The 11,639-nt window shown below is 37.7% G+C and overlaps 1 protein-coding gene and 1 pseudogene across 1 annotated transcript in view; both read left to right on the forward strand.

Moving 5' to 3' along the window:
- The window catches only part of GPC5 (glypican 5), a 1,306,619-nt gene that overhangs the window by 393,197 nt on the left and 901,783 nt on the right, over positions 1 to 11,639 (forward strand). The gene's annotated exons all lie outside the window — the stretch shown is intronic.
- Positions 2,953 to 4,122, forward strand: LOC107184063 (annotated as a pseudogene).

Genomic DNA, 11,639 nt, shown 5'->3' on the forward strand with positions numbered 1-11,639 from the left:
CTCCTTCACTATGCCTTAAGCCACGCCCACCAACCAATCAGTGCGACTATATGCAAATTAACCCAACCAAGATGGTTGTCAGCAGGCATGAAGCTGGAGCAAGCAGGAGGCATGGTTGCCTCAAAAATGGAGGAAGCCAAGCTTTCCAGCCGGCTCTGAGCTCCACTCAAAGCAACAAAGTTTCAATTATAGAAGATAAGTAAACCCCAGACACCTGCTTTCAGCTGGCCGTGGCCACGGAGCTAGAGCGAGGAGGAGGCTTCGCTCCTGCCTGCCCTGGATGGTTCGGAGCTCTACTCCAGGCTACAAAATTTCAATTATAGAGGGTAAATAAATCCCAGGAAAAAAAAAAGATAAAAAAGAGAGGCTGGGAGCTTCCATCGCCAGGATGGGGGGCGGGGGTTAGCCAACCTGAAAACGGCCCTCAGCCCCTCACCCAGTCTGGCCAAACCTCCATGGGGTGAGGGTCCCCACTGGGGGGGGAACTTGCTAAACTTAATTTAATAGGAAAAATGATATCCTATATAGTAAAAGTGTAATATGCAAATTGACCCTAACAGCAGAACGACTGGGAATGACTGGTCACTATGACACACACTGACCATCAGGGGGCAGATGCTCAATGCAGGAGCTCCTCCCTTGTGGTCAGTGCGCTCTCACAGGGGGAGCTCTGTTCAGCCACAAGCCAGGTTGATGGCTGCCAGTACTGTGGTGGCAGTGGTAGTCTCTCCTGCCTCCTCAGCAGCGCTAAGGATGTCTGACTGCAGCTTAGGCCTGCTCCCCGCTGGCAAGTGGGCATCCCTCAAGGGCTGCTGGGCTGCCAGAGAGATGTCTGACTGCCAGCTTAGGCCCACTCCCCCTGGGGAGTGGGCCTAAGCCAGCAGGTGGTCATCCCCTGAGTGATCCCAGACTGCGAGAGGCCACAGACTGGGCTGAGGGACCCCCCCACCCCCAAGTGCACAAATTTTTGTGCATCAGGCCTCTAGTATGGGAATATAAAGGACATGGAATATTTAAAATAATATTTTAAATGATGCCTATGATTAAGAGATACATAGGCTTAAACATAGTATAAAATATGTAAAACTTTAAAAGAATACAATGTATAACTATTGATTTAGATTATAGAAAGTAATAACAATAACATTAAAAGTGCTAATAAATTTTGCTATTTGCTAAAAATGCTATTAAAATTTTAAAAAATAAATGTATGTTCATTAAAAACACTTATAAAATGAACACAGGGCCACATACAGAAATAAATATGTATAAAAACATATTTATACATTTTAAATATGTATAAAAAACATAAATACATATAAATATAAATACATATAAATATGTATAAAAACAATATTGGGCAAAGGTCTTTTATCTAGAATATAAGGAAATACTACAGATTAGTAATTTTAAAAGGACAGTACAGTCACACCGGTGTGGCTCAGTGGTTGAGTGTTGACCCATGAACCAAAAGGTCACTGGTTCAATTCCAGTCAGGGAGCATGCCTGGGTAGCTCAATCCCCAGTAGGGGGCATGCAGGAGGCAGCCAATCCATAATGTTTCTTTTTCATTGATGTTTCTATCTCTCTATTCCTCTCCCTTCCTCTCTCTCTCAAAATCACGAAAAACATATTTTTTAAAAAGACAGTCCAATAAAACAGGCTTAAATATACACTTAGTTCACAAAGGAAGATATATTAATGGCTAATTAGCACATAAAAATTGCTCAAAGTTATTAATCATCAGGGAAATGTAAATCAAAACCATGAGATACCATTTCACATACTAGTACTTTAGAATAACTACATTCAAAAAGACTTATCAAACCAATTGTTTCTATGCAGTGGAGTAACTCATATGTTCTGACTGAGGTTTAGAATGGTATAATCTTAATGGGAATATGGACTATGGGAGTATATGTTTGCTAAAACTCATTGGTATATAAAGATTTGTGCATTTCATTGTATGTAAGTACTCACTCCCTATGCTCTAATACAGACATAATTGTGAACAAATATTGAACAATTAGTAGAATTTGTTTTATATTGCAGTGGAATGTGTTAGCAATCCTGAAGCCATTTGCTGTTATTTTAGACTTGATCAACTGGTGAATAAATACATTGATAATGGGAGCCAGTTGCGAAATATTAGACATGGTAATACTAATATGGACAAGGGAAGAATAATATCAATTCCATTGCATTGTATTGGGAATTGGAATGATGATGATTCATGATATTTCAATATATTGTAGATATATATACAGGTGTTTAGAGGATAGATAGATAGACAGACATAGACACATGTGCGTACAAACTCTTTGTAACTCTGTTGTGAGTACCTAGGAGTAAAATCACATCAAGAGCAATTGCATATCAATTGTGAAGATCCTAGTTTTTTTTTGTTTTTGTTTTTATAAATATATTTAGTTGATTATTTTACAGAGAGGAAGGGAGAGGGATAGAGAGTTAGAAACATCGATGAGAGAGAAACATCGATCAGCTGCCTCCTGCATACCCCCCACTGGAGATGTGCCCGCAACAAAGGTACATGCCCTTGATCGGAATCAAACCCGGGACCCTCCAGTCTGCAGGCCGACGCTCTATCCACTAAGCCAAACCAGATAGGGCAAGATCCTAGTTTTTAAATATTATTTTTTAATAAAAGTAATCAGGGTTCCTTGGAGAAATGGCAAGTCCAGGGTCTAGACAGGGAAAGTACAAGATGCTAGAAATGCAAGAATGTAAAGCATTTCTCAAAGAATGATAGGAGCATGTTAAAAGCACACAAGATCCAGGTTGAAGAGGCTCCAAACATATGAATCTAGTATATTTCAGTTTCCTAAACAATAATAATACAAGTTCCCTGCCCGGGCCATGTCAACCTGCCAGCACAGGCCCCTCCACTTTGCTGCTTCTCTAACTTCCCATCCACACTGCCTCCAGCTCGCCATGCATGATGATATTGCTGTACTCCTGGTTGACAATGGTTCTGGCATGTGCAAAGCAGGCTTTGTGGGTGAGGATGCCCCCAGGGCTGTCTTCCTCTCCATCATGGTGTGCCCCTGGCACCAGGGTGTGATGGTAAACGTGGGTCTGGATTACTACATTGTTGATAAGGCCCAGAGCAAGAGGGGCAGCCTGACCCTGAAAGACCCCATTGAGCACAGCATTGTCACCAACTGGGATGACATGGAGAATATCTGGCATCACACCTTTTATAATGAGCTGCATGTCACCCCTGAGGAGCACCCCATCCTGCTCACTGAGGTGCTCCTGAAGCTCAAGGCCAATCCTGAGAAGATGACCCAGATCATGTTTGAGACCATCAACACCCCAGCCATGTATGTGGCCATCCAGATGGAGCTATACCTGTATGCCTCTGGTTGAACCACTGGCATTGTTATGGGCTCTGGTGAGGGGTCACTCACACTGTGCAAATCTATGAAGGGAAGCCCTTCCCATGTTAGCCTGCATCTGGACCAGGCTGGCAGGAATTGAGAGACTACCTCATAAAGATCCTCACAGAGCTGGCTATAGCTTCACCATCCCAGCCAAGCGGGAAACCATGCATGACGTAAAAAAGAATGCTGTGCTATGTTGCCTTGGACCTCCAGCAGGAAATGGCCACTGTAGCTTCCAGATCTTACCTGGAGATGATATGCAAGCTTCTTGATGGTCGGTCATCACCACTGGCAAGGAGTGAGTGGTTCCACTGACCCGAGGCCCTCTTCCAGCCTTCCCACCAGGGCATGGAATCCTATGGCATCCATGAAATTACCTTCAACTCCATCATGAAGTGTGACCTAGACGTCCATAAGGACAGACCTCTATGCCAACACTGTGCTATCTGGTGCGATCATCATGTACCCAGGCATAGCCGACAGGATGCAGAAGGAGGCCATGGCCCTGGCCCCCATGATTATGAAGCTCAAGATCCTTGCGCCCCCTAAGAGCAAGTGCTCTGTGTGGATCAGTGGCCCCATCTTGGGCTCACTGTCCACCGTCTGGTAGATGTGGATCAGCAAGCACGAGTATGACGAGTCGGGCCCCTCCACCATCCACCACAAATGTCTCTTGGCAGACTGTTACTTGGTTGCACTGCTTCTTGACAAAACCTAACTTGTGCAGAAAATAAGAAGAGGTTGGCATGGGTTTATTTTATTTTTGTTGTTTGTTTAGATGTTTTGTTGTTGCTTAACTCAGGATTTAAAAACTGGAGCAGTGAATGTGACAGCAATCTGTTGAAGTGAGCATCTTCAAGTTCTACAGTGTGGCCAAGGACTTTTCTTGCACATTGTTCTTTTTTTAAAAAAAAATAGTTATTAAAAAAATTGTGAGATGCATTGTTATAGGGTGTCCCTTGCCTGCTTAAAGGCTGTTTACTTCTCCCTAAGAAGGGCCAGTCTTTCCCCGAGTTCATATAGGGGAGGGTGGTGGCATTGCTTTTGTGTAAATTATGTAATCCAAAATTTTTAAATCTTTGCCTTTATACTTATTCTTTTTGTTTTGTTTTATTTTGAATAGTCAGCCATCATCCCCTCCCCTTCTTTTTGTCACCAACTTGAGATGTATGAAGGCTTTTGGCCCACCCCCATGAGAGTGGGTTGAGGTGTGGAGGCAGTCAACCCAGGGCTTACCTGTACACTGACTTAAGACCAGTTCAATAAAGAACACGCTATAAAGAAGAAAAAATACTATGAAATCAAATCCAAATGGGAATTAATGAGTGCAAATTGATATGAATGAATGAATAAATGAATGAACCAAAAAATGGGAAAGAAGGAATAGCTTTTCCCTGCAATAGAATATCAACAAATAAATGTAGACGAAATGAAGAGGCTAGAAAACCAGTATTGTAGCTATCTTAGTAATAATTGATTCATCCAGTAGTTATCAATTTGTGCTACAACTAGTGGGTAGAATTTTGATGAGGAGCAATAGTACTTATTAATTACAAAGAAAGCATATGTGAATTTTATACTTCATAAAGCCAGTGTACAGCACCTGAATTCAATCATCAAAGTTATTATCATCTATATTGGGATGAACTGACATCATGTGCTTGATGATATGTTTCTAGAAAAACACAGTAATTTTGTGACATTCTTGTCAAAAGGACCTAAACTTACTTTAATCCTGAGAAAAGAACAGTTAAACTTATCTTGAGGAGGATTCTATCAAAGAAGTAGCTGTACTCTTGAAAAATGTCAAGGGGAAGAATGACAAAGAAAAGCTGAAAAACACTTGCTTCAAGAAAAAATTGGACTAAAAAGATATGGCAACTAAATGCAGGATTCTAGATTTGATCCTGGACTTGGGGGTCGGGGGGAGAATAAACAGGAAGGAAATCACTAGGATAGAATTATATGAATGTTAAATTTCCTGATTTTGATAATTGTTGTATGGTTAAATAAGAGAATTCCCTTGTTCTTAGAAAATATGTACTAAAATATGTGTGTGGGAGAAAAAGAGAATTAGAATGATAAATCAAATGGAACAAAATTAAATAATTAATGAATCTTGTTAAATGGTATACCAGAGTCTTTTTATGATTTTTGAAAATTTACTATAAATTTGAAATAACATCAAAAGGAATAATTAAAATGTAAAACTGTACTTCTAACCTTTCCCATTACTATTTACATCCTATTCTGTTTCTTTGGAGAACCCTATTAATCCAAAATTATTGAAAAAAGCATACTTACCTGTTTAGAAAATAAAAAATCATATTGCATTAATTGAAGAGGAAATTAGCTAAAATCCTGTATAACAGAGGAACTGAAAGACTTTGACCATAAATTTGTTAGATCTACAACTTCCTAGTATCTCAAACACAGCGTTTATTAAAGTCTTAACCTTTGTAGTTATACTGTTTTATAGTTTCTTTAATGATTAAAACAAATACATCTGAAGTGGCGGTAAGTGCTGATGGGGGGAAGCCAGATTGAAGAAAATACTAAATACTAAGAATATATTTCAATATTGTTCACAGAAACATATAAATAGTAAATACTCTTTTAATGTTGTAAATAGAAAACATTGAATAATGATATATACTAAATATGTATGTGGGATAAAGAGAATTATAATAATAAATTATTAGTGAATCTTGTTAAATGGTATACCAGAGTCTTTGTATTTTTTTTTACAAAGAGAAATCTAGGAGGTTGATGTTATCACTGAGACTGATGTTATTGTATTATTACATTTTTATTATTATATCAATTTCCAATAAATTATTTATGATGAAAGTTGACCTCTTTTTCTTTTTTATTTAAACTTTTCAGTTTCTACCCTAAAGGGTTACATTAAATTTATGAAAAAATTTTAAAATCTACATTACATAACATTATCTTGCTTTATTTCTAAAACAGGGGTGTGCATTTATATTTGACATCATTGCAGATTTAGTTCTGGAAATATGTGCAAAATACCTATTCTCCCCAAAATATAGTTCTTCATATTACTATTAATTAGTTTCAATTATAATTATAAAGATTCACAAATTAGTTCTTTTTGATGTAACAATAGAAGTATTGAGAAAAAAGAGAAAAAACTCATGGACATAGACAATGTCATGATTGTGGGAGAGGAGGGGAGGTAGAAGAGGGTATAGGGGTGATAAATGGTGATGGAAAAATATGAATAACAAATACATATTATGAAATCATGGTGCTCTTTAATCATGAATTTATTTTACAACATAAATACTAATACAATCTTAAGGTAAATTTGGATACACTTTTAAATTTCATCTGAGATCTATTTTGAGGCTTATGTTATCTACACTAATAAAAGACAAACATGCAAATTGTACCTTTGCTACACCTTAAACCACACCCACCAACCAATTAGAGCGACTATCTGCAAATTAGCCCAACCAAGATGGCGGTCGGCAGCCAAAGAGCTGGAGCAAGCAGGAGGCTTGGTTGCCCCAGTGATGGAGGAAGCCAAGCTTCCTGCTTGCTGCGGCCGGCTCTGAGCTCCACTCAAGGCAACAAAGTTTCAAATATAGAAGATAAATAAACCCCAGATAACTGCTTTCAGCCAGCTGTGGCCACAAAGCTGGAGTGAGCAGGAGGCTTGGATTGCCCCTGGTGATGGAGGAAGCCAAGCTTCTCGCCCAACCCGGCTACCTCTTAGATCCACTCAAGGCTACAGAGTTTCAATTATAGAATGTAAATGAATCCCAGAATTAAAAAAAAAGAAAAGAAAAAAAGGAGAGGCTGGGAGCTTCCTTCACCGGGGGGCTTGACCAGCCTGAAAATGGCACTCAGTCCCTCACCCAAACTGGCCAGGCACCCCATGGGAGGAGCTCTGCTCAGCCACAAGCCAGGCTGATGGCTGCCAGCTCCCTGCTGGTAAGTGGACATCCCCTGAGGGCTGCCCGGCTGCCAGAGGGATGTCTGACTGCCAGCTTGGGCCCGATCCCCCAGGGAGCTGTTTTTGTTCATATTTGCCACTATATTTACATTCATATTTTTTAGAATCCCTAGTTTTGTTCTCAGTGATAGATTTTTTTTTTTTTTTGCCAACTGGGAAAAATATTTGTATTCAAACCATTTTATGTACTACTGTAAATATTTCTGTTATATTCAAATGGAAATAAATCACTTTAATAATATATTTCAATTAAATTGTTTGGGTTTCTAGAATAAGTTTGCCATATTGATTAGCTTGAAGTTTTTGAATAATTGAAGGTTCTTTTAACTCTTTATATCAGAAATTAAACCTGTGATATATGATAATTCAACATTTGAAATAAAATACATGTATTTCTTTTACTCCTGAAGTAAATTTAAAATTTCCTAAATTGTTAGTATCTGTCACAAATTTCTGATAAATTAAATGACTGTCTAAATTGCTATTCAAGAGAAACCCTATTTTAAAAGGAACCTTGTCAGGATTCCATTCTACAGGAAAGCAAAATTAATAAAAACTTTTGTATCTTTTTGCCTTTCATGTGTGAAATTCAAATATAATTCTGTTATTGGGAATCAGGAAGGTATTCCCTGAATGACAATATGGGTCAAGTTCACCTTTATGCTTGTTAGCGGAGATGCTCATCCAGAGACCCTTAGCTTAACAACCCAGCGTCTTCTGTGTAAGTTAGTCTGAGACCTTGGCAGGGACTTCTGAAGCTGCATTAGCCTATAAGGCCACAGGGAAACATTAAATTAACAAAAAAGGAAGGAAACCACATCTCAAGTTAATGATCCCAATGAGCTCCTAGTCCACAGAGTCTGTTGGCTTTCCAACATTCCTTAGCTGTAGAACACTACACTGAGTTGCGTTTTGGTAAGATTTGTGTAACTTCTGCTGTCATTTAACTCTTGCACCTGTCTAAATCTGTTAAACAGTATTCCATAGTAATAACTTTTGTGTGGGTAGATAATCATTATGCCGTACTCACCATGCTCTGAGGTGGAATCCTCTTTGCTGCAAAGTGTAAACTGGATCTAATCAGATGAGCAGGCAGTGGGGGACTCCAAGTCTGGCTCTCAAGAGAGAAATGAGAGACAGAGCTATGATTTTAGATGTCATGATGGTATGTGAAAAAGTGACATGCATGTGGTTACCTAGAGAGAGTGTTTTAAATCAGGAATCCAGAAAGCTAATATAAAACCTTTGAATCACCAAAGCAGAGCAGCAAGAAGATGTGGCAGATGTAGAAAATAATGTGCTGAAACTAAGAGAAGACACACTTAACAGGAGGTGACAACGGGGGCAGAGAGGCTGATTATTAGAGTGGTGCAATATTGATTATTAAATAATTTTACTAACGCTCCAGGAGGAAGACATAGCTCAAAAGAGATTGTGGGTCGTTGTTGTTGTTTTTTTTTTTTTGTCTTGTTTTTAAGTAAAGAGAGATTAATGTATGCTTACTGATAGAAGTAAAGGATTGGGTAGAATGTAAATATTGAACTCAGTCTGAATTTGTGTAGGAGAAGATTAAAGGTGCATAGCGGTATGTAGACATTAGCTTCGGTGGGGAGGGGACAATCATTGTTCTAGGATGGGAGAAAAGCCTGGGGATGGATATGGATAATTTGCACATAATAGGTAGGAAGATAATGAATTTCCTAGTCAGGGGCCTTTATTTTCTTTCTATAAATTAAGAGACATTGCCATCTCTAGAAATCAAAGGGTGGTAGTGAGTCAAGAAGCTTGAAGATAATGGTCAACATTTCTTTTTATCAATAATGTGGGCTACCTGTTCTTTCCACAGACCTCCTATCATTGAATAGATTTGAAACTGGGAGTAAAATGCTAGTATGTATTTCATTCTTTTAATTTTTAAAAAATTTATCTCAAAAGCTATCATGCTAATAACAAGAACTATAGCATGTTCCTATATGTTTCCTATGCCCCTTCATGCATATATACTGATCAGACTTTTGTTAGTGATAATATTTACAAAATGTGATTATTCCATATATTATTCATTAAACCCCAATTTTATCAATTTTGTATATGAATATTCTTTCCCATAATTGATGTGGAAATGTCCCACTCATGCTTTTTAGTAATTGAATAGCATTCAATAATATGCTTTTGCTAACTTGATTCAGTCATTTCTGTCCAAATGAACATTTATGTTTTTTCCTCCTACAAACAATGTGTGGTGAATAACAGCATACACATCTTTGTATACATATACTGTAATTTCTATAAGATTGCTCAAATTTTTATATTTACACTTATATTGTTTGAACATTTGATATTTTAATGCATGATTTTCCAAAGGGTTCTAACAATTTTCACTCCTCCCATCCCCAGGATATTCATTAAAACATTTCTTTGCATCCATATCAGCACTGAACATTGCTGTTTTCTGGCTGCTTTTGGGTGGGGACAGAATTGTGGGACCATAACTCCACTTTTGTTTCCATGTGACTGAAAGTTAATAGAAATTGCTTAAATATTAACAAATGAATTTATGGAAAGAGTTCCCTGAATATAAAGGAAATAAGCTGCTTCAAACAATCCTTTGGTCTCATCTAGTGCTTTGGGAAGACAATCTAGTTTTTCTGTTTAGAAATTAATTTACACATGTTAGCCTACTATGCTAGTCTGAAACAAGAAGTTTAGTAATGTGTGCATACACAATTAATTCAACTCATAGTTTTGTAATCTGTACCAAAATTATTTATGTTTTATTGCCCTGGAGTATTAAACTTTTTAACCCTGCCTGCTATGATGTGTTATGAGAAAGTATAAGATTTACAAGAAATGGGGTGGCTGGTTATGATGTCTTTTAAAATGTTATATACTTAGTATCATCATGAAAGTCTCAGAATTTACTGAAACAGAGTTCATACACAATTCACTGATTTTGGAGCTAATGGTAGTTAAAGCCCCCTATGGTGGTCTGGACTTTGCTTATTTATTTTTACAACTTCTTTTTCTTTATTTTATTTATTCTTCTTCTTTAAATGGTGATGGAACTTGCTTTCAAATAACTTGTCTTCTTCTAGATTTGTCTTTCCTCATGTGCTACCAAGAGTGTATTATTCATAATGCCTGGGATCTGCCCTACACAAACATTCCTTTCTGTAATAATTCAAGCCACTGTATTGAATTAGAATCCCTTTCCCCCATTTCTGCCTGTGACTGTCAAGTGACAGGACTTGGCTCAATGTCTACTCTTTCCTGAAGTATTCCCCAGGGTTTATTTTCTATGTTTTTAATTTGTTCCCACTTTTATCTATTAAGATACTATATTTTGTGTTATTGCTATCTCCCTTACTCAATTTTAGGAGTTTTGAGATCAGAGACTTTATCTTACTCATCTTTCTATTTGGCAGCCATTTGTATTATTTGACATCTAGCTCAATGCATTGCACATAGGAGATACTCAATAACAGTTGAATGAATGAAAATATATGTGGAAGATGGAATAGGCTGGCTAAACCAGGTTAGGGAAGGTGCAGCTGTCAATGTCCACTGCTGGTTATAAATCCTGGGAACACTGTATTAAGGGCTTCAGGATATAATGACGTTTGCAGTGGGTCAGATCACCCTGTTCTAAAATCTCCTGAGAATAAAACAAACCAATAGATTGATTACACACACAAAATATGAGACTGCAAGGGAAACCAGCCTCGTTTTTTCTCTTCTTATGAGTGTTAATCACATTACCATGTAATTTCATATTTACAATATATTTTCTGTTCAAACCATCCCATATATGCCAGTGGAGGTATTTTGCAATTTTTAACCTAGTCACACATGATTTATATATTTTTACTTTTATGGTTTTTAAAAGCATATTTAGATGCTTTTAAATATTTATCACTATTCAAGTATTAATTTCAAGCATGGGATATATTTCTGAATTAAGAGAATAGATATCAGAAAAATTTCTACCTGTAAAAGTCTGATGTGTGTTAGTCTAGAGAAGTGTGCCTCATTTTTAATGTTCTCATTGTACACTCTCTTTCATAAGTTCTTTTATTTCATAACTGTAGATAAATCCCTGAGACCCATACGATCCTATCCTATCTAATAATAGACAAACATGGTAATTAACCGTATCTCCGACACACTTCCCATTGGCTGATCAGGGCGATATGCAAATTAACTGCCAACCAAGATGGTGGCCGGCAGCCAGGCAGCTGAAGCGAACAGGAGGC

The sequence above is a fragment of the Myotis davidii genome, unplaced genomic scaffold, assembly GCF_000327345.1.
Source record: "Myotis davidii unplaced genomic scaffold, ASM32734v1 scaffold419, whole genome shotgun sequence".
NCBI classification, from domain to species: Eukaryota; Metazoa; Chordata; class Mammalia; order Chiroptera; family Vespertilionidae; genus Myotis; species Myotis davidii.